This window comes from Eleutherodactylus coqui, chromosome 12, assembly GCF_035609145.1.
Source record: "Eleutherodactylus coqui strain aEleCoq1 chromosome 12, aEleCoq1.hap1, whole genome shotgun sequence".
In the NCBI taxonomy this organism is placed as follows: domain Eukaryota; kingdom Metazoa; phylum Chordata; class Amphibia; order Anura; family Eleutherodactylidae; genus Eleutherodactylus; species Eleutherodactylus coqui.
This window is the reverse complement of record NC_089848.1, coordinates 6,438,040-6,461,093: the sequence shown is the minus strand read 5'-3', so window position 1 is coordinate 6,461,093 and position 23,054 is coordinate 6,438,040. Positions and strand designations below refer to the sequence as shown.

The 23,054-nt window shown below is 52.3% G+C and overlaps 1 protein-coding gene and 2 long non-coding RNA genes across 4 annotated transcripts in view; 1 reads left to right on the top strand and 2 right to left on the bottom strand.

The window, feature by feature from the left end:
- RALA (RAS like proto-oncogene A) overlaps positions 1–4,723 on the bottom strand; it is a 48,225-nt gene extending 43,502 nt beyond the window's left edge. Inside the window, exon 1 of the mRNA XM_066585343.1 lies at positions 4,428–4,723. The gene's annotated coding sequence lies outside the window, so the exon portion shown is untranslated. The remainder of the gene's footprint in view (positions 1–4,427) is intronic.
- A 512-nt stretch (positions 4,724–5,235) lies between these two features.
- Positions 5,236–7,661, top strand: LOC136586705 (uncharacterized). Its single transcript, XR_010787326.1, has 3 exons — positions 5,236–5,506; positions 7,196–7,303; positions 7,458–7,661. It is a non-coding gene; the product is annotated as an uncharacterized lncRNA (long non-coding RNA).
- Positions 7,662–10,686: 3,025 nt separating this feature from the next.
- On the bottom strand, positions 10,687–14,697 carry LOC136586704 (uncharacterized). 2 transcript variants are annotated; one of them, XR_010787325.1, is made up of 4 exons: positions 14,426–14,697; positions 13,021–13,128; positions 12,693–12,866; positions 10,687–11,157 (listed from the first exon to the last, which is right to left on the bottom strand). It is a non-coding gene; the product is annotated as an uncharacterized lncRNA (long non-coding RNA). The 2 variants fall into 2 exon arrangements; XR_010787324.1 differs by lacking the exon at positions 14,426–14,697 and having other exon boundaries at positions 13,021–13,281.
- Positions 14,698–23,054: the final 8,357 nt, after the last annotated feature.

The window sequence follows — 23,054 nt, the reverse complement described above, 5'->3', positions numbered from 1 at the left end:
CAGTCTACACACACACACACACACACACAGTACATGTCAGGATACAGTCTACACACACACACACACACACACAGTACAATTCCGGATACAGTCTACACACACACACACACAGTACATGTCAGGATACAGTCTACACACACACACACACAGTACATGTCAGGATACAGTCTACACACACACACACAGTACATGTCAGGATACAGTCTACACACACACACACAGTACAATTCCGGATACAGTCTACACACACACACAGTACATGTTAGGATACAGTCCACACACACACAGTACATGTCAGGATACAGTCTACACACACACACAGTACATGTCAGGATACAGTCCACACACACACAGTACATGTCAGGATACAGTCTACACACACACACACACACAGTACATGTCAGGATACAGTCTACACACACACACACAGTACATGTCAGGATACAGTCTACACACACACACACACAGTACATGTCAGGATACAGTCTACACACACAGTACATGTCAGGATACAGTCTACACACACACACACACAGTACATGTCAGGATACAGTCTACACACACACACACACACAGTACATGTCAGGATACAGTCTACACACACACACACAGTACATGTCAGGATACAGTCTACACACACAGTACATGTCAGGATACAGTCTACACACACACACACACAGTACAATTCCGGATACAGTCTACACACACACACAGTACATGTCAGGATACAGTCCACACACACACACACACACAGTACATGTCAGGATACAGTCTACACACACACACACACAGTACAATTCCGGATACAGTCTACACACACACACACAGTACAATTCCGGATACAGTCTACACACACACACACAGTACATGTCAGGATACAGTCTACACACACACACACAGTACGTCAGGATACAGTCTACACACACACACACAGTACGTCAGGATACAGTCTACACACACACACAGTACATGTCAGGATACAGTCTATACACACACAGTACATGTCAGGATACAGTCTATACACACACACACAGTACATGTCAGGATACAGTCTACACACACACATAGTACATGTCAGGATACAGTCTACACACACACAGTACATGTCAGGATACAGTCTACACACACACACACACACAGTACATGTCAGGATACAGTCTACACACACACACACAGTACATGTCAGGATACAGTCTACACACACACACAGTACATGTCAGGATACAGTCTACACACACACACAGTACATGTCAGGATACAGTCTACACACACACACACAGTACATGTCAGGATACAGTCTACACACACACACAGTACATGTCAGGATACAGTCTACACACACACAGTGCATGTCAGGATACAGTCTACACACACACACACAGTACATGTCAGGATACAGTCTAGACACACACAGTACATGTCAGGATACAGTCTAGACACACACAGTACATGTCAGGATACAGTCTAGACACACACAGTACATGTCAGGATACAGTCCCCCCACACACACACACACAGTACATGTCAGGATACAGTCCCCCCACACACACACAGTACATGTCAGGATACAGTCCCCCCACACACACACAGTACATGTCAGGATACAGTCCCCCCACACACACACAGTACATGTCAGGATACAGTCCCCCCACACACACACAGTACATGTCAGGATACAGTCCCCCCACACACACACAGTACATGTCAGGATACAGTCCCCCCACACACACAGTACATGTCAGGATACAGTCCCCCCACACACACAGTACATGTCAGGATACAGTCCCCCCACACACACACACAGTACATGTCAGGATACAGTCCCCCCACACACACACACAGTACATGTCAGGATACAGTCCCCCCACACACACACACAGTACATGTCAGGATACAGTCCCCCCACACACACACACAGTACATGTCAGGATACAGTCCCCCCACACACACACACACAGTACATGTCAGGATACAGTCTACACACACACACACAGTACATGTCAGGATACAGTCCACACACACACACACACACACAGTACAATTCCGGATACAGTCTACACACACACACACACAGTACATGTCAGGATACAGTCCACACACACACACAGTACATGTCAGGATACAGTCCACACACACACACAGTACATGTCAGGATACAGTCCACACACACACACAGTACATGTCAGGATACAGTCCACACACACACACAGTACATGTCAGGATACAGTCCACACACACACACAGTACATGTCAGGATACAGTCCACACACACACACAGTACATGTCAGGATACAGTCTACACACACACACAGTACATGTCAGGATACAGTCTACACACACACACACACACACACACACAGTACACGTCAGGATACAGTCTACACACACACACACACACAGTACACGTCAGGATACAGTCTACACACACACACACACACACACAGTACATGTCAGGATACAGTCTACACACACACACACACACACACACACAGTACATGTCAGGATACAGTCTACACACACACACACACACAGTACATGTCAGGATACAGTCTACACACACACACACAGCAGTACATGTCAGGATACAGTCTACACACACACACACACAGCAGTACATGTCAGGATACAGTCTACACACACACACACACACAGCAGTACATGTCAGGATACAGTCTACACACACACACACACACAGCAGTACATGTCAGGATACAGTCTACACACACACACACACACAGCAGTACATGTCAGGATACAGTCTACACACACACACACACAGCAGTACATGTCAGGATACAGTCTACACACACACACACACAGCAGTACATGTCAGGATACAGTCTACACACACACACACACAGCAGTACATGTCAGGATACAGTCTACACACACACACACAGCAGTACATGTCAGGATACAGTCTACACACACACACACAGCAGTACATGTCAGGATACAGTCTACACACACACACACACAGTACATGTCAGGATACAGTCTACACACACACACACACACACAGTACATGTCAGGATACAGTCTACACACACACACACACACACACAGTACATGTCAGGATACAGTCTACACACACACACACACACACACACAGTACATGTCAGGATACAGTCTACACACACACACACACACAGTACATGTCAGGATACAGTCTACACACACACACACACACAGTACATGTCAGGATACAGTCTACACACACACACACACACAGTACATGTCAGGATACAGTCTACACACACAGTACATGTCAGGATACAGTCTACACACACACACACACACACACACAGTACATGTCAGGATACAGTCTACACACACACACACACACAGTACATGTCAGGATACAGTCTACACACACACACACAGTACATGTCAGGATACAGTCTACACACACACACACAGTACATGTCAGGATATAGTCTACACACACACACAGTACATGTCAGGATACAGTCTACACACACACACACAGTACATGTCAGGATACAGTCTACACACACACACACAGTACATGTCAGGATACAGTCTACACACACACACACAGTACATGTCAGGATACAGTCTACACACACACACACAGTACATGTCAGGATACAGTCTACACACACACACACAGTACATGTCAGGATACAGTCTACACACACACACACACACACAGTACATGTCAGGATACAGTCTACACACACACAGTACATGTCAGGATACAGTCTACACACACACACACAGTACATGTCAGGATACAGTCTACACACACACACACACAGTACATGTCAGGATACAGTCTACACACACACACAGTACATGTCAGGATACAGTCTACACACACAGTACATGTCAGGATACAGTCTACACACACACACACAGTACATGTCAGGATATAGTCTACACACACACACACACACACACACACACAGTACATGTCAGGATACAGTCTACACACACACACAGTGCATGTCAGGATACAGTCTACACACACACAGTACATGTCAGGATACAGTCTACACACACACACACAGTACATGTCAGGATACAGTCTACACACACACACACAGTACATGTCAGGATACAGTCTACACACACACACACAGTACATGTCAGGATACAGTCTACACACACACACACACACAGTACATGTCAGGATACAGTCTACACACACACACACACACACACACACACACAGTACATATTCTCTCTCGCTCTGTGTATATATTATATATACACACAGTAGATGGCCGGCTATCTGCCCCCAGTCCGTCTATAGGATGCTGTATCCGCTACTCGGACAGACATCTCCATCATGTCCGGCCACCTCCTCCCGTGTGAGGCGAGCCCCGGCCACTTACATGGGGCGGCAGGACAACCATTCACCACACGGCCGGCACTGTTGTGTGGGCCGCCTCAGCACTCACCTCACGGCTGGAGCTCCCCGCAGCCCGCTGGTCGGGGCCCTTGTTCCCTCCTCCGTGTATTGTGGCAGGGATGTGGCGGCCGGTGGGCCCGGTGTGCTGGGAGGAGGGGCTGGGAGGGGTAGGAGGGATGCTGCTCTGTGAGCTCACACTGCCCGCCCGCAGCTGAGGAGGCTCTGGGGACCGCACAGTGCTGAGGAGGGAGGCGAAGCGGTTCGTCCTTCACTTCACTGTGTCGTCCATAGGGACAAAAGGGCCGGAAGCGGCTGCCATGAGCAGCTGCGCTGGAGAGGGGCGGCCGGGTGAATGTGTTAATATGCCACCCGCATATTAGCAGTTTACGCTTAGGTTAAGCAGCGCTGCTGATTAGAGCCACCTGATTGGCTCTTTGGCACCACGTGACTACACAGCGTGCACGCGCATTGCCTTCAGCAGCCGTGTGCACTACACACTACAGTTAAGCAGCACGGGGTTAGGGTTAGGGTTACGTTTAGGGTTAGTTTTAGTGTTTACGGTTAGTGTTTAGGGTTAGGGTGGGGGTTAGGTTTAGGTAATCCTAACCCTAAACCTAACCGTAAACCTAACCCCAAACCTAACCCCGTGCTGCTTAACTGTAGTGTGTAGTGCAGGACTGCTGAAGGCAATGCACGTGCACGCTGTGTAGTCACGTGGTGCCGAAGAGCCAATCAGGTGGCTCTAATCAGCAGCGCTGCTTAACCTAAGCGTAAACTGCTAATATACGTGCTGGAGAGGGGTGGTTGGGTGTAGTGCTGGAGAGGGGTGGCTTTAGAGCTTGAGAGGGACGGCCGGGTGGCATATTAACACATTCTGCCGCAGTTCTACAGCGCGGCCGATTCAGCCAATCAGCTGGCTGGAATCGGCACCACGTGACACAGCGGCGTGCCCGCGCATTGCCGTGCACGATGAGCTGTGCCCGCGCGTCACGTGGGCTGTGACGTCACCGTGCCTTGCATTTGCCCGCGGATTTTGAACAGTATTGATCTACGGAGGAAGCAAGCTGATGGTTGGAGCCTTTTCCCCAATTTACAAGATGGGAGAGTAAGATTTGTGCGCTACGTGTGGTGAGTACCCACCTGAGATTTGTGCGCTGTGCGCTACGTGTGGAGACGCGGTTACCTGAGATTTGTGCGCTGTGCGCTACGTGTGGAGACGCGGTTACCTGAGATTTGTGCGCCGTGCGCTACGCTGTGCGCTACGTGTGGAGACGCGGTTACCTGAGATTTGTGCGCTGTGCGTGTGGAGACGCGGTCACCTGAGATTTGTGCGCTACGTGTGGAGACGCGGTTACCTGAGATTTGTGCGCCGTGCGCTACGCTGTGCGCTACGTGTGGAGACGCGGTTACCTGAGATTAATGCGCCGTGCGCTACGCTGTGCGCTTCGTGTGGAGACGCGGTTACCTGAGATTAATGCGCTGTGCGCTACGCTGTGCGCTACGTGTGGAGACGCGGTCACCTGAGATTTGTGCGCCGTGTGCTGCGCTGTGCGCTACGTGTGGAGACGCGGTTACCTGAGATTTGTGCGCTGTGCGCTACGCTGTGCGCTACGTGTGGAGACGCGGTTACCTGAGATTTGTGCGCTATGTGTGGAGACGCGGTTACCTGAGATTTGTGCGCCGTGCGCTACGCTGTGCGCTACGTGTGGAGACGCGGTTACCTGAGATTAATGCGCCGTGCGCTACGTGTGGAGACGCGGTCACCTGAGATTTGTGCGCTGTGCGCTACGTGTGGAGACGCGGTCACCTGAGATTTGTGCGCCGTGCGCTACGCTGTGCGCTATGTGTGGAGACGCGGTCACCTGAGATTTGTGCGCCGTGCGCTACGCTGTGCGCTACGTGTGGAGACGCGGTTACCTGAGATTTGTGCGCCGCGCGCTACGTGTGGAGACGCGGTTACCTGAGATTTGTGCGCTGTGCGCTACGCTGTGCGCTATGTGTGGAGACGCGGTCACCTGAGATTTGTGCGCCGTGCGCTACGCTGTGCGCTACGTGTGGAGACGCGGTTACCTGAGATTTGTGCGCCGCGCGCTACGTGTGGAGACGCGGTTACCTGAGATTTGTGCGCTGTGCGCTACGCTGTGCGCTATGTGTGGAGACGCGGTCACCTGAGATTTGTGCGCCGTGCGCTACGCTGTGCGCTATGTGTGGAGACGCGGTTACCTGAGATTTGTGCGCCGTGCGCTACGTGTGGAGACGCGGTTACCTGAGATTTGTGCGCTATGTGTGGAGATGCGGTTACCTGAGATTTGTGCGCCGTGCGCTACGCTGTGTGCTATGTGTGGAGACGCGGTTACCTGAGATTTGTGCGCCGTGCGCTACGCTGTGCGCTATGTGTGGAGACGCGGTTACCTGAGATTTGTGCGCCGTGCGCTACGCTGTGCGCTATTTGTGGAGACGCGGTTACCTGAGATTTGTGCGCTGTGCGCTACGCTGTGCGCTACGTGTGGAGACGCGGTTACCTGAGATTTGTGCGCTGTGCGCTACGTGTGGAGACGCGGTCACCTGAGATTTGTGCGCTGTGCGCTACGTGTGGAGACGCGGTCACCTGAGATTTGTGCGCCGTGCGCTACGTGTGGAGACGCGGTCACCTGAGATTTGTGCGCTGTGCGCTACGTGTGGTGAGCACGTCACCTGAGATTTGTGCGCTGTGCGCTACGTGTGGAGACAACACCCAAGATTTGTGCGCTACGTGTGGTGAGTACGTCACCTGAGATTTGCGCGACGCCACCTGGCGCAACCTGTCTTTTTTTGCAGATTTGTGCGCCTTATTGCAAAATTACGTGTGGAGAGGATCCTGACGTTTGGACGCGTTTCGAGAAGAATTTCGCTTTGCTAGGACACCACCTGACATCACTCAGCGAGGTAAGCTGTTGCATCTGCCCAAATTTTCATCGCGTGCATCTGCTCATATGCGCATATTTGGCGCATATTTGCAGGTTTTCGCTTGCATCTGCTGATATGCGCATATTTGCAGGTTTTCGCTTGCATGTGGTGATATGCTCTCCGTTTTCCACAGGACGACTCGTGTGGAGAGGAACCTGACATTTGGCTGCGTTTTGTACAACGTACGGAACCGGAGATGGGCGTTTTAGGTGCTGATCTCACATTTGCCCCCCGCCTTTTGGAGAGGACGACTCTTCTGGAGAGGAATTTCGCTTCGCTAGGACACCACCTGACGTCACTCGGCGAGGTAAGCTGCTGCATCTGCCACATTTTTCATTGCTTGCATCTGCTCATATGTACATGCATGCCTGTATGCGTACATGCATGCATGCCTGTATGCGTACATGCATGTATGCGTGCGTGCATGCATGCCTGTATGCGTACACGCATGCCTGTATGCGTACACGCATTCATGCCTGTATGCGTGCATGCATGCCTGTATGCGTACACACATTCATGCCTGTATGCGTGCGTGCGTGCCTGTATGCGTGCGTGCGTGCCTGTATGCGTGCGTGCGTGCCTGTATGCGTGCGTGCGTGCCTGTATGCGTGCGTGAGTGCCTGTATGCGTGCGTGCGTGCCTGTATGCGTGCGTGCGTGCCTGTATGCGTGCGTGCGTGCCTGTATGCGTGCGTGCGTGCCTGTATGCGTACGTGCGTGCCTGTATGCGTACGTGCATGCCTGTGTGCGTGCGTGCATGCCTGTGTGCGTACGTGCATGCATGCCTGTATGCGTGCGTGCATGCATGCCTGTATGCGTGCGTGCATGCATGCCTGTATGCGTGCGTGCATGCATGCCTGTATGCGTGCATGCATGCCTGTATGCGTGCGTGCATGCATGCCTGTATGCGTGCGTGCATGCCTGTATGCGTACGTGCATGCCTGTATGCGTACGTGCATGCCTGTATGCGTACGTGCATGCCTGTATGCGTACGTGCATGCCTGTGTGCGTGCGTGCATGCCTGTGTGCGTACGTGCATGCATGCCTGTATGCGTGCATGCATGCCTGTATGCGTGCGTGCATGCATGCCTGTATGCGTGCGTGCATGCATGCCTGTATGCGTGCGTGCATGCATGCCTGTATGCGTGCGTGCATGCATGCCTGTATGCGTGCGTGCATGCATGCCTGTATGCGTGCGTGCATGCATGCCTGTATGCGTGCGTGCCTGTGTGCATGCCTGTATGCGTATATGCGTGCATGCCTGTATGCGTGCCTGTATGCGTACATGTGTGCATGCCTGTATGCGTACGTGCGTGCTTGTATGCGTACGTGCGTGCCTGTGTGCGTGCGTGCGTGCCTGTGTGCGTGCGTGCGTGCCTGTGTGCGTGCGTGCGTGCCTGTGTGCATGCATGCGTGCGTGCGTGTATGTATACGTGCGTGCGTGGATACGTGCGTGCGTGGATACGTGCGTGCATGCGTGTATACGTGCATGCCTGTGTGTGTATACATGCGTGCGTGCATGCCTGTATGTATGTATGTCTAATTCTTCTGTCCAGGTTGGGGGAGTAGTGGTCATTGTAAGTGGGTTGAGCGGATCTAGGAATCAGTAATAATGGTGGGATGTGACTGTTAACCTGCTGATTTCTCATTTCCTGCAGATCTGATGTCCTTGAGAACGGGAAGGCTGGCGGACAGTGAAGAGACCCTCGACGTTCAGCAATCTTGAAACCCTTCTTTTTATGAACTGTTTTTTCCCAGTGACTCCCTTTTTTTTTTAATACGTTTAAAAAAAAAAAAAAAGAATTATGACGCAGGATCCTGAAAAACTGCGCAATATTTTACTGCAATCCAGTAAACAGAAAAGACCCATAAACACAGCCGCCTTTGGTCTATATCACGGAATGAACCTTGTTGTAACATCCACACTAGCAATAAATTATAAAATCTGAATTGGGTGGAGTCTGTCGTGTTTTGACTATACGTTGCAGTTGGTGGTGTGCCCTGTCCTGCTCCTGATGCAGTTGGCGGTGTGCCCTGTCCTGCTCCTGATGCAGTTGGCGGTGTGCCCTGTCCTGCTCCTGATGCAGTTGGCGGTGTGCCCTGTCCTGCTCCTGATGCAATTGGAGGTGTGCCCTGTCCTGTTCCTGATGCAGTTGGCGGTGTCTGTTATGTGGCATGTGTATGACTCCTGTTCTGTGGTGTGGCTCCTCGGATCTGCTAGGGCCCAGTTCTTAAGATCGCTGGGCCGCCCTCTTACTCGGCTGATGTCCCCGCTTAGGTAGGGCCACTGTCATCCCCCCTGTAGCACAGGCTTGGTTGCCTGGATACTGTGTGACTCTCCTGTGTTCCCGGTGTGCGTGTATACTACTAGACTACCACTCCTTTAGTCACGATCGTGTGGGCCCTCTGCTTTATCTGCTCACACGATTGTAACAGTCTGTTCAGAAAGCCACTGACTACTCCTTTCTTTTTGGGCCCAGTGGTGCATACAGACATAACATTAGGGCCACACTGTGTATACTTGTGAACACGAGACAAAACAGGGGTATCCATTTCGGAGGTTCAATCCTCCTTTTGATGTGCAATATAGAAAAAAAAAGGTCTTGAAAAGGACATGTTTTCTAAAAATTAAATATTATTTGGTCTCCTAAATTGCATTCATTCCTAAAAATAAATGTGGGGCCAAAATACTCCTGACCCTCTCAGAGAATACATTAAGGCCTCATGTCCACGGGGAAAATCTGGCCCGCTCCGGATTCTCCATGTAGAATCCGTAACGGGTCCCTCCTGCCCCGCGGACATGAGCGCTGAAAATAACAATAAATCAGAATAAACTCACCTCCCATCCGCTCCGTTTCTTCTCTTCGCCGCGGCACCATCTTCTCTCAGTCGCGGCCGGATCATTTTGCTTTGGCCCGGCGCATGTGCGGGGCACGTCACCGACGTCATCATGCACATCCGCTGAGCTGAAGAAAGAAGATCCGGCCGCGACGAGAGAAGATGACGCCGCAGCGAAGGAAGTATCCGGAGCGTGTGAGAGGTAAGTTAATTCTGATTTATTGTTATTTTCAGCGCTCATGTCCGCGGGGCAGGAGGGACCCGCTGCAGATTCTACATGGAGAATCCGTAGCGGGCCTGATTTTCCCCGTAGACATGAGGCCTAAGTGTTCCTCTAAATTCTGAAAAGAAATGTTAAATTTGTACGTCTCCTAAATGGAAAAAATAAATTTACAAAGGTTTTAAACCGTGCATCCAGAATAAAGTGAACAGATGGAAATCTATATGTTCGCAGAGATTTGTACAGAATGTTGGCACTTATTTTATATATGACATTTGACAATGTGAAAAAATGAAAATTCAAAATTGTGCAAAGTAGCAATTTTAATAAATATACACAACTTTTAACAGTCCTTTTTTACTACCTAACAGAAGTACAACAAGGGGAAGAAAAAAATGTCAGTCACTTGGATATGCAAAAGCTTTACGGACTTATGATATGTCAAGTGACACATGTAAAGTTCCAAATTTTCGGTCTGTCACTAAGGCGCAAACAGGCTTGTTCTCTAAGGGGATAAATAGCTTAGTGTATAAACTGTGAACCGACTAACGAGGGACAGTGAGCAGCATCACATGCAACCTGACAATCTTCATCGTACTGCTCCATCAGATCCTGATGATGTATTTCCATAGCAGGTGATGGGCCATTTCCAGCTTTTAAGCGTCCTCCGGAGCCAACATCTGGGAACTTCTGGCTCTCTGGTGATTCAACTCTGGTTGCGAGCAGCGGAAACGGTTACCACAGTGCAAGATTCTGACCAAAACGTATCAGCTGACCTATAACGAGGAAGAAAAAAAAAATTAACCCTGCCTGCAATTGGCTTAATTCCGTGGGTTTTCATAGTTCTTGCACTGTCCCTGCTTTTCTTCACTCCTACTTTAATAGATAAAGACATCGTATTTGGACAATTGGTATGTTTCTCCGAAGGTTTGTTCAGTTAGTGCAGATTAGGTGCAGTATTGGGATGGAACCTGTACGTTTGCTAAAATAAGTAATTAAATACTCAAATCTGATGTAATGTCTTTTTCGGCCAATAAGACGAATTTAACACAGCAAGTGTGTGTGTGTGAGAGAGAGGGGGTGGCTGAGTAAGTGGGTGAGCATACATGCATGTATACATACATACATGCATGTACGCATAAGGCATGTACGCATACAAGCACGCACGTACGCATAAGGCATGTACGCATACAAGCACGCACGTACGCATACAGGCACGCATACACGCACACAGGCACGCATACAGGCACGCACGCATGTACGCATACAGGCACGCATACAGGCACGCACGCATATACGCATACAGGCACGCATAGAGGCATGTACGCATACAGGCACGCATACAGGCATGCACGCATATACGCATACAGGCATGCACACATGTACGCATACAGGCATGCACGCATATACGCATACAGACATGCACGCATGTACGCATACACGCATGTACACATACAGGCATGCACGCATACAGGCATGCACGCATATACGCATACAGGCACGCATACAGGCATGCACGCATGTACGCATACAGGCACGCATAGAGGCATGCACGCATGTACGCATACAGGCACGCATACAGGCATGCACGCATATACGCATACAGGCACGCATACAGGCATGCACGCATATACGCATACAGGCATGCATACAGGCATGCACACATGTACGCATACAGGCATGCACACATATACGCATACAGGCATGCACGCATACACGCATGTACGCATACAGGCATGCAGGCATATACGCATACAGGCACGCATACAGGCATGCACGCATGTACGCATACAGGCACGCACGCATGTACGCATACAGGCATGCACGCATATACGCATACAGGCACGCACGCATATACGCATACAGGCACGCACGCATATACGCATACAGGCACGCATACAGGCATGCACACATGTACGCATACAGGCATGCACGCATATACGCATACAGGCATGCACGCATGTACGCATACAGGCATGCACGCATGTACGCATACAGGCATGCACGCATGTACGCATACAGGCATGCACGCATGTACGCATACAGGCATGTACGCATACAGGCATGCACGCATGTACGCATACAGGCATGCACGCATGTACGCATACAGGCAGGCACGCATGTACGCATACAGGCAGGCACGCATGTACGCATACAGGCAGGCACGCATGTACGCATACAGGCAGGCACGCATGTACGCATACACGTATGTACGCATACAGGCATACACGCATGTACGCATACAGGCAGGCATGCATGTACATATGAGCAGATGCAAGCAATGAAAAATTTGGCAGATGCAGCAGCTTACCTCGCCGAGTTATGTCAGGTGGTGTCCTAGCAAAGCGAAATTCCTCTCCAGAAGAGTCGTCCTCTCCAAAAGGCGGGGGGCAAATGTGAGATCAGCACCTAAAACGCTAATCTCCGGTTCCGTACGTTGTACAAAACGCAGCCAAATGTCAGGTTCCTCTCCACACGAGTCGTCCTGTGGAAAACGGAGAGCATATCACCACATGCAAGCGAAAACCTGCAAATATGCGCATATCAGCAGATGCAAGCGAAAACCTGCAAATATGCGCCAAATATGCGCATATGAGCAGATGCACGCGATGAAAATTTGGGCAGATGCAGCAGCTTACCTCGCTGAGTGATGTCAGGTGGTGTCCTAGCAAAGCGAAATTCTTCTCGAAACGCGTCCAAACGTCAGGATCCTCTCCACACGTAATTTTGCAATAAGGCGCACAAATCTGCAAAAAAAGACAGGTTGCGCCAGGTGGCGTCGCGCAAATCTCAGGTGACGTACTCACCACACGTAGCGCACAAATCTTGGGTGTTGTCTCCACACGTAGCGCACAGCGCACAAATCTCAGGTGACCGCGTCTCCACACGTAGCGCACGGCGCACAAATCTCAGGTGACCGCGTCTCCACACGTAGCGCACAGCGCACAAATCTCAGGTGACCGCGTCTCCACACGTAGCGCACAGCGCACAAATCTCAGGTAACCGCGTCTCCACACGTAGCGCACAGCGTAGCGCACAGCGCACAAATCTCAGGTAACCGCGTCTCCACAAATAGCGCACAGCGTAGCGCACGGCGCACAAATCTCAGGTAACCGCGTCTCCACACATAGCGCACAGCGTAGCGCACGGCGCACAAATCTCAGGTAACCGTGTCTCCACACATAGCGCACGGCGCACAAATCTCAGGTAACCGCGTCTCCACACATGGCACACAGCGTAGCGCACGGCGCACAAATCTCAGGTGACCGCGTCTCCACACATAGCGCACAGCGTAGCGCACGGCGCACAAATCTCAGGTGACCGCGTCTCCACACGTAGCGCACAGCGCACAAATCTCAGGTGACCGCGTCTCCACACGTAGCGCACGGCGCATTAATCTCAGGTAACCGCGTCTCCACACGTAGCGCACAGCGTAGCGCACGGCGCACAAATCTCAGGTAACCGCGTCTCCACACATAGCGCACAAATCTCAGGTAACCGCGTCTCCACACGTAGCGCACAAATCTCAGGTAACCGCGTCTCCACACGTAGCGCACAGCGTAGCGCACAGCGCACAAATCTCAGGTAACCGCGTCTCCACACGTAGCGCACAGCGCAGCACACGGCGCACAAATCTCAGGTGACCGCGTCTCCACACGTAGCGCACAGCGTAGCGCACAGCGCATTAATCTCAGGTAACCGCGTCTCCACACGAAGCGCACAGCGTAGCGCACGGCGCATTAATCTCAGGTAACCGCGTCTCCACACGTAGCGCACAGCGTAGCGCACGGCGCACAAATCTCAGGTAACCGCGTCTCCACACGTAGCGCACAAATCTCAGGTGACCGCGTCTCCACACGCACAGCGCACAAATCTCAGGTAACCGCGTCTCCACACGTAGCGCACAGCGTAGCGCACGGCGCACAAATCTCAGGTAACCGCGTCTCCACACGTAGCGCACAGCGCACAAATCTCAGGTAACCGCGTCTCCACACGTAGCGCACAGCGTAGCGCACAGCGCACAAATCTCAGGTGGGTACTCACCACACGTAGCGCACAAATCTTACTCTCCCATCTTGTAAATTGGGGAAAAGGCTCCAACCATCAGCTTGCTTCCTCCGTAGATCAATACTGTTCAAAATCCGCGGGCAAATGCAAGGCACGGTGACGTCACAGCCCACGTGACGCGCGGGCACAGCTCATCGTGCACGGCAATGCGCGGGCACGCCGCTGTGTCACGTGGTGCCGATTCCAGCCAGCTGATTGGCTGAATCGGCCGCGCTGTAGAACTGCGGCAGAATGTGTTAATATGCGGCCGGGTGTAGTGCTGTAGAGGGGCGACCTCCTGTAGAGCTGTAGAGGGGCGACCTCCTGTAGAGCTGTAGAGGGGCGGCCAGGTATAGTCCTGGACAGTGACAGTTGGGTGTAGTGCTGGAGTGGGGACGGTCGGAGGGAGTTCTGGGTGTAGTCCTAGAGAGGGGCGACCTCGTGTAGAGCTGTGGAGGGGCGGCAGGGTGTAGTGCTGGAGAGGGGTGGCTGTAGAGCTTGAGAGGGACGGCCGGGTGTAGTGCTGGAGAGGGACGGCCGGGTGTAGTGCTGGAGAGGGGTGGCTGGGTGTAGTGATGGAGAGGGGTGGCTGTAGAGCTTGAGAGGGACGGCCGGGTGTAGTGCTGGGGAGGGGACGGCCGGGTGTAGAGCTGAAGAGGGGCGACCTCGTGTAGAGCTGTAGAGGGGCGACCAGGTGTAGTCCTGGACAGTGACAGTTGGGTGTAGTGCTGGAGTGGGGACGGTCAGGTGTAGTGCTGGAGGGAGTTCTGGGTGTAGTCCTAGAGAGGGGCAACCTCGTGTAGAGCTGTAGAGGGGCGGCCAGGTATAATCCTGGGGAGTGACAGCTGGGTATAGTGCTGGGAGCGGGCGGCAGGGTGTAGTGCTGGGGAGGGGGCGGCAGGGTGTAGTCCTGGAGAGGGGCGGCTGGGTGTAGAGCTGGAGAGGGGCGGCTGTGTGTAGAGCTGGAGAGGGTCAGCCCGGTGTACTTCAAGATAGGGGACAGCCGGGTGTAGTGGTGGAGAGGGGCGGCCAGGTGCAGTCCTAGAGACGGGCAGCCAGGTGTAGTGCTGGAGAGGGACGCCGGGTGTAGTGCTAGAAGGTGGGGGGGGGGGGTCAGGTGTAGTCCTGGAGAGGGAGTTCCGGGTGTAGTCCTGGAGAGGGGCGACTAGGTATAGTCCTGGAGAGGGGCGGCCTGGTGTACTCCTAGATAGGGGATGGCCGAGTGTAGCCCTGGAAAGTGACAGCCAGTGTAGTCCTGGAGAGGGATGGCCGGGTATAGTGCTGGAGAGGGGTGGCCGGGTGTAGTGCTGGAGAGGGGTGGCCGGGTGTAGTTCTGGAGAGGGGTGGCTGGGTGTAGTGCTGGAGAGGGGTGGCTGTAGAGCTTAAGAGGGACGGCCAGGTGTAGTGCTGGGGAGGGGACGGCCGGGTGTAGTGCTGGAGAGGGGCGACCGTGTAGAGCTGTAGAGGGGCGACCTCGTGTAGAGGGGCAGCCAGGTGTAGTCCTGGACAGTGACAGTTGGGTGTAGTGCTGGAGTGGGGACGGTCGGGTGTAGTGCTGCAGGGAGTTCTGGGTGTAGTCCTAGAGGGGGGCGACCTCGTGTAGAGCTGTAGAGGGGCGGCCAGGTATAATCCTGCGGAGTGACAGCTGGGTATAGTGCTGGGAGGGGGCGTCAGGGTGTAGTCCTAGAGAGGGACAGCTGGGTGTAGAGCTGGAAAGGGGCAGCTGGGTGTAGAGCTGGAAAGGGGCGGCTGGGTGTAGAGCTGGAGAGGGGCAGCCAGGTGTAGTTCAAGATAGGGGACAGCCGGGTGTAGTCGTGGAGAGGGGCGGCCAGGTGTAGTCCTAGAGAGGGGCGGCCTGGTGTAGTGCTGGAGAGTGACGGCCAGGTGTAGTGCTGGAGAGGGACGCCGGGTGTAGTGCTAGAAGGGGGGGGGGGGTGGCCGGGTGTAGTCCTGGAGAGGGAGTTCTGGGTGTAGTCCTGGAGAGGGGCGACTGGGTATAGTCCTGGAGAGGGGCGGCCGGGTGTAGTCCTAGATAGGGGATGGCCGAGTGTAGCCCTGGAAAGCCACAGCCAGTGTAGTCCTGGAGAGTGATGGCCGGGTATAGTGCTGGAGAGGGGTGGCCGGGTGTAGTGCTGGAGAGGGGTGGCTGGGTGTAGTGCTGGAGAGGGGTGGCTGTAGAGCTTGAGAGGGACGGCCGGGTGTAGTGCTGGGGAGGGGCGACCTCGTGTAGAGCTGTAGCGGGGCGGCCAGGTGTAGTCCTGGACAGTGACAGTTGGGTGTTGTGCTGGAGTGGGGATGGTCGGGTGTAGTGCTGGAGGGAGTTGTGGGTGTAGTCCTAGAGAGGGGCAGCCTCGTGTAGAGCTGTAGAGGGGCGGCCAGGTATAATCCTGGGGAGTGACAGCTGGGTATAGTGTTGGGAGAGGGCGGCAGGGTGTAGTGCTGGGAGGGGGCGGCAGGGTGTAGTGCTGTGGAGGGGGCGGCAGGGTGTAGTCCTAGAGAGGGGCAGCTGGGTGTAGAGCTGGAAAGGGGCGGCTGGGTGTAGAGCTGGAGAGGGGCAGCCAGGTGTAGTTCAAGATAGGGGACAGCTGGTTTTAGTCGTGGAGAGGGGTGGCCGGGTGTAGTGCTGGAGAGTGATGCCAGGTGTAGTGCTGGAGAGGGACGCCGGGTGTAGTGCTAGAAGGGGGTGGAGGGGTGGCCGGGTGTAGTCCTGGAGAGGGAGTTCCGGGTGTAGTCCTGGAGAGGGGTGACTGGGTATAGTCCTGGAGAAGGGCGGCCGGTGTAGTCCTAGATAGGGGATGGCCGAGTGTAGCCCTGGAAAGTGACAGCCAGGGTAGTCCTGGAGAGGGATGGCCGGGTATAGTGCTGGAGAGGGGTGGCCGGGTGTAGTGCTGGAGAGGGGTGGCTGGGTGTAGAGCTGGAGAGGGGTGGCTGTAGAGCTTGAGAGGGACGGCCGGGTGTAGTGCTGGGGAGGGGATGGCCGGGTGTAGTGCTGGAGAGGGGCGACCTCGTGTAGAGCTGTAGTGGGGCGGCCAGGTGTAGTCCTGGACAGTGACAGTTGGGTGTAGTGCTGGAGTGGGGACGGTCAGGTGTAGTGCTGGAGGGAGTTCTGGGTGTAGTCCTAGAGGGGGGCGACCTCGTGTAGAGCTGTAGAGGGGCGGCCAGGTATAATCCTGGGGAGTGACAGCTGGGTATAGTGTTGAAAGGGGGCGGCAGGGTGTAGTGCTGGGAGGGGGCGGCAGGGTGTAGTGCTGGGAGGGGGCGGCAGGGTGTAGTGCTGGGGAGGGGGCGGCAGGGTGTAGTCCTAGAGAGGGGCAGCTGGGTGTAGAGCTGGACAGGGGCGGCTGGGTGTAGAGCTGGAGAGGGGCAGCCAGGTGTAGTTCAAGATAGGGGACAGCTGGGTGTAGTCATGGAGAGGGGCGGCCGGGTGTAGTGCTGGAGAGTGATGCCAGGTGTAGTGCTGGAGAGGGACGCCGGGTGTAGTGCTAGAAGGGGGTGGGGGGGGGGTGGCCGGGTGTAGTCCTGGAGAGGGAGTTCCGGGTGTAGTCCTGGAGAGGGGTGACTGGGTATAGTCCTGGAGAAGGGTGGCCGGTGTAGTCCTAGATAGGGGATGGCCGAGTGTAGCCCTGGAAAGTGACAGCCAGTGTAGTCCTGGAGAGTGATGGCCGGGTATAGTGCTGGAGAGGGGTGGCCGGATGTAGTGCTGGAGAGGGGTGGCTGGGTGTAGTGCTGGAGAGGGGTGGCTGTAGAGCTTGAGAGGGACGGCCGGGTGTAGTGCTGGGGAGGGGACGGCCGGGTGTAGTGCTGGAGAGGGGCGACCTCGTGTAGAGCTTTAGAGGGGCGACCTCGTGTAGAGCTGTATCTGGGCGGCCAGGTGTAGTCCTGGACAGTGACAGTTGGGTGTAGTGCTGGAGTGGGGACGGTCGGGTGTAGTGCTGGAGGGAGTTCTGGGTGTAGTCCTAGAGAGGGGCGACCTCGTGTAGAGCTGTAGAGGGGCGGCCAGGTATAATCCTGTGGAGTGAGAGCTGGGTATAGTGCTGGGAGGGGGCGGCAGAGTGTAGTGCTGGGGAGGGGGCAGCAGGGTGTAGTGCTGGGGAGGGGGCGGCAGGGTGTAGTGCTAGAGAGGGGCAGCTGAGTGTAGAGCTAGAAAGGGGCGGCTGGGTGTAGAGCTGGAGAGGGGCAGCTGAGTGTAGTTCAAGATAGGGGACAGCCGGGTGTAGTGGTGGAGAGGGGCGGCCGGGTGTAGTCTTGGAGAGGGGCGGCCGGGTGTAGTCCTGGAGAGGGGCGGCCGGGTGTAGTGCTGGAGAGTGACGCCGGGTGTAGTGCTAGAAGGGGGGTGGGGGTGGCCGGGTGTAGTCCTGGAGAGGGAGTTCCGGGTGTAGTCCTGGAGAGGGGCGGCCGGGTGTAGTCCTAGATAGGGGATGGCCGACGGTAGCCCCGGAAAGTGAGAGCCAGTGTAGTCCTAGAGAGTGATGGCCGGGTATAGTGCTGGAGAGTGATGGCCGGGTGTAATGCTGGAGAGTGATGGCCGGGTGTAGTGCTGGAGAGTGATGGCCGGGTGTAGTGCTGGAGAGTGATGGCCGGGTATAGTGCTGGAGAGTGATGGCCGGGTGTAATGCTGGAGAGTGATGGCCGGGTGTAGTGCTGGAGAGTGATGGCCGGGTGTAGTGCTGGAGAGGGGCGGCTGGGTGTAGTTTCCTTAGCATTACATGACTTCCTGACAGCACTTGTTTGGCTGTTACACCCTAAACCATTATCTTGGGGTGCGGCATGTTCTCACCTCAGACTGTATCCATATGATGGCAGGGAATATTGTCGTTACCTGTTTAGTCATTCGTGACCCTCGGTGACACTAAAGGCGAGCTCCCTCCATATTTTTTGGTTTTGCCTCTTTCAGTTGTCTGATATCCATGCCCGTGTCGGCTGTGACAGTATCAAGGAACAGTATTACTCCTCATGTACACACAGTGATGTCTGGAAAATCACCTAAAACTGCAGTGGGCCTCGGTAGATTAGACTGGTTTTCTAAGCACGACCCCTAAACAGGGCTGTATCTACAGGTCGTTCTGCCTGAGGCTAACTACACACCGGCGAGCATGATATCAGGTCAAGTAACTAAGGCCAATATCATGTTCGCCTCCCATGACTTGAGTAAAGCTGCGATCCTCCTGCGCAGCTTTCAACCGCTTCGGAGGATCAGCAAGCATTTTGCATTCATTTTAATGGGAAACATCACCCGGCATGCGGTGTTTTACTGCCTCATTGAAAACAATAGGCTATGTGTTCCAAGGAATGTGCAAAGATAAGAGCATGCGAAAGAAATCACTAATGTATATAACCCCATTCAGAAGAATGGGGTTTATCCTTGTGCGTCTCGCAACAAACAAAGCCCACACGATTTTCTTGGCTGTGTGAAAGCAGCCTTAGACTTTTTTTACATGGGCCAGTGCAATATCGCGCTCAGAAACGTGCAAGGCGTTTTTCTGTCAAAAACACTTTGCATCACTTCAAGGAAGCAGCGATCAACAGGTGTTTCCCATTATTTTCAGTGGGGAACCTCTTATTGCAGTCGCCTGCACCTCACACATTGTGCTATGTTTTTGCTCACCCCATTGAAAACAATGGGCAAGATGTTCCAGGGTAATACCCAAATGTAGGATATGCGGCTGTTTTTTCACCGCATCACAATTCAGGGGGGAAAAAAAAATCATATTTTGAGCAATAATCGTTGCATGTAAATGTGCCCATCTTTCAGTTTTATGCCAAATGATGAATTTCAGTTCTGCTTGAAAACTATCGTTGGGCAGAGCAGCTGATAAGCAGGACTGCATGCTGTACTCTGCCCAGGGACAGCTATTTACAGCTGATTGCATTGTATCAGCTGTCAGCCCTGCTCGCAGAACAAAAGGAATGTAATCAAGGAACAGCGGATGGTCTGTTCCCTGACTACAGCTCCCGGCGACTCACACGCTACTACTTGCTACTAATTGGCATTAGTACCAAGTAGTAGTTTATGCAAAATGATCCCTCAAAATCCTTCTTTTCGGCAATTATCTTAGCAGTGTAATTGCAACTTTAGGCACATAGTTTGAATATGCCCCAATGTGAGGTTGCCAACCGGCAGGTAGGCCAACGGCCTAGCTGGTCATTAGGTCCACAGGCTGGTGCCGAAATTTATTTTTTACTGGCAATGTTAAAGAGGTATTCCCATTTCATTTTTCATGACCTAGATGATAAAACCCATTGGTCTATGGCAACCACCTGTTGGAAAGAGTCGTTCACTGTTTCCAAGGCTCTCATTAAAATGCAACGGGGCTAATCTACACGCCAACTGCTACAGACGCCCAAAGTACAGAAGAAGCACTGCCAAGATGGTGCTGACTTGTAACTTTTCCTCAAAATTCTATATAGCGTTATAGTTTATTCTAGAATACAGCAATTTCCTAAACAAGGGATAAGGTATTTCATTGATTGTGATGCATAACACTTTAATTTTTACTCCTGTTCCTAAAGCCATCTTTAAATTAAACTTACATCAAGGACAGATTGCATTTACCTGTATTACATACTTTATTTTAAGAAAAATTGAGCATACCTTCTTTTACATATTAAAGGTCAAAATTTACATCATGTGATCTTGAAATGAAGAGTGTAATCTTTTATTGTAAACCATTTTTTATGAAACCTGCGCTCGATTAGCTTCAAAACAAGACCAAGATGAAAGTTATACCATAATTAGAAGCAAAGTTATGCTTTTTTTTTTTGTAAATAATAAATTTTATATTTTTTTCTCATATTTGCAACCCTGCTGTATTAAAGGGGTTGTCCCGCGCCGAAACGGGTTTTTTTTTTTTCAACCCCCCCCCCGTTCGGCGCGAGACAACCCCGATGCAGGGACCTAAAGAAAAATCCGCACAGCGCTTACCTGAATCCCTGCGCTCCGGTGACTTCTTACTTACCGGCTGAAGATGGCCGCCGGGATCTTCTCCCTCGGTGGACCACAGGGCTTCTGAGCGGTCCATTGCCGATTCCAGCCTCCTGATTGGCTGGAATCGGCACGTGACGGGGCGGAGCTACACGGAGCCGGCATCCTGCACGAGCGGCCCCATTGAGAAAAGAAGAAGACCCGGACTGCGCAAGCGCGTCTAATTTGGCCATTAGACGCCGAAAATTAGGCGGGCTCCATGGAAACGAGGACGCTAGCAACGGAGCAGGTAAGTGAAAAACGTCTTAGAACTTCTGTATGGCTCATAATTAATGCACAATGTACATTACAAAGTGCATTAATATGGCCATACAGAAGTGTATAGACCCACTTGCTGCCGCGGGACAACCCCTTTAATACAGTGTATCACCAAGGGCTAAAATGTTACATTTGTTAGTTACTTTAGGCACTCTAGAATCCTATCAAATTTCAAGAAAATCTGGGGCGGTCGGGTTGAAAAGTTCATTTCTTGTGATGATTTGGCATGGAATGACGGCTCAGCCCTTCGAGTTATAAAGGTTTTAGAGAATATATACACTCTTTGTACAAAATAAATCAAGCATCTAAAAGGAACAATGTAGATATCAGACAATGCTTGTTAGTCAAAAGCGGACATTCTTTAATCCTCCAGAAACCAAACGGTGCAACGTTTCGATCCCTGTTGCAGGGATTTTTCTCAAGCAAATGCAAAAACCAAAGTGCTCTTACTGTATACACATCCAAAAAGGGGACCGCCCCCTATACCAGCCTATCCTCTATGTTTCACCTGGCAGCCTCCACCTGCTGTATCCACCATCATGTTCATAGCGTTCATGATGTCAGACTGCGCATGTCTTAAATCAGCCCATCACTATCATGCCTGTCTGTCAATCGCGTAATGCGCGAGATCCTCCCAAACACACGAGAATACTGGTGTCATTGTTCCACCTCATCAAGCGTCCCTGTAACGAGGCAACCCTATGTGACAGGCAACTCACGGTAACCGTATTAAGTGCTGGCTCTACTGCACTTACGCATAGAATCCACTTGTGCGAAGGTCACAGGAAGGGAAAAGCCTACTGCATCACCATTAAATGTTCTCTGTATGTGATGTATCTAGATCAGTGTCAGAGCCATGAACACATAGTCCAATATAGGCCAGCCTACTAAACGGACGCAAAAAGTGATTACTGTATATAACACACTGAATGTTGTTAACACATACATCTTATCTAATTCACTCTGTATACGTATGGCATTTGCCCATTGAACTTCAATGACGGCTAAAGACATGATACAGATAGATGTCTCTCCCTTTAAGAAGAATCAAGGCATATATGCTTCAAAGTATAGTTTATTTCATGTTGCAAAACAATTAATATTGGGAACTCCGCCATTACGATGTCGATCTTGCTGAAAACGACAAATTGAGAAAACAAATACCAAAATGGCTCAGGTAGCCGGCTCAAGGTTGACTCAGCTTTCTATCCTTCCAAGGCCGGTAAAATGAGTACCCAGCTTGGTGGGGAGTAATAAATAAAAAAAATACCTGAAAGTGCTGCGGAATAAGTTGGCGCTATACAAATAACAAGTCCCCCCCTTCTTGCCATCTGAAGCCCTAAAAGTGGTTCCACCCTTGGTCTACATAAAGGCTCTCAGGCTACT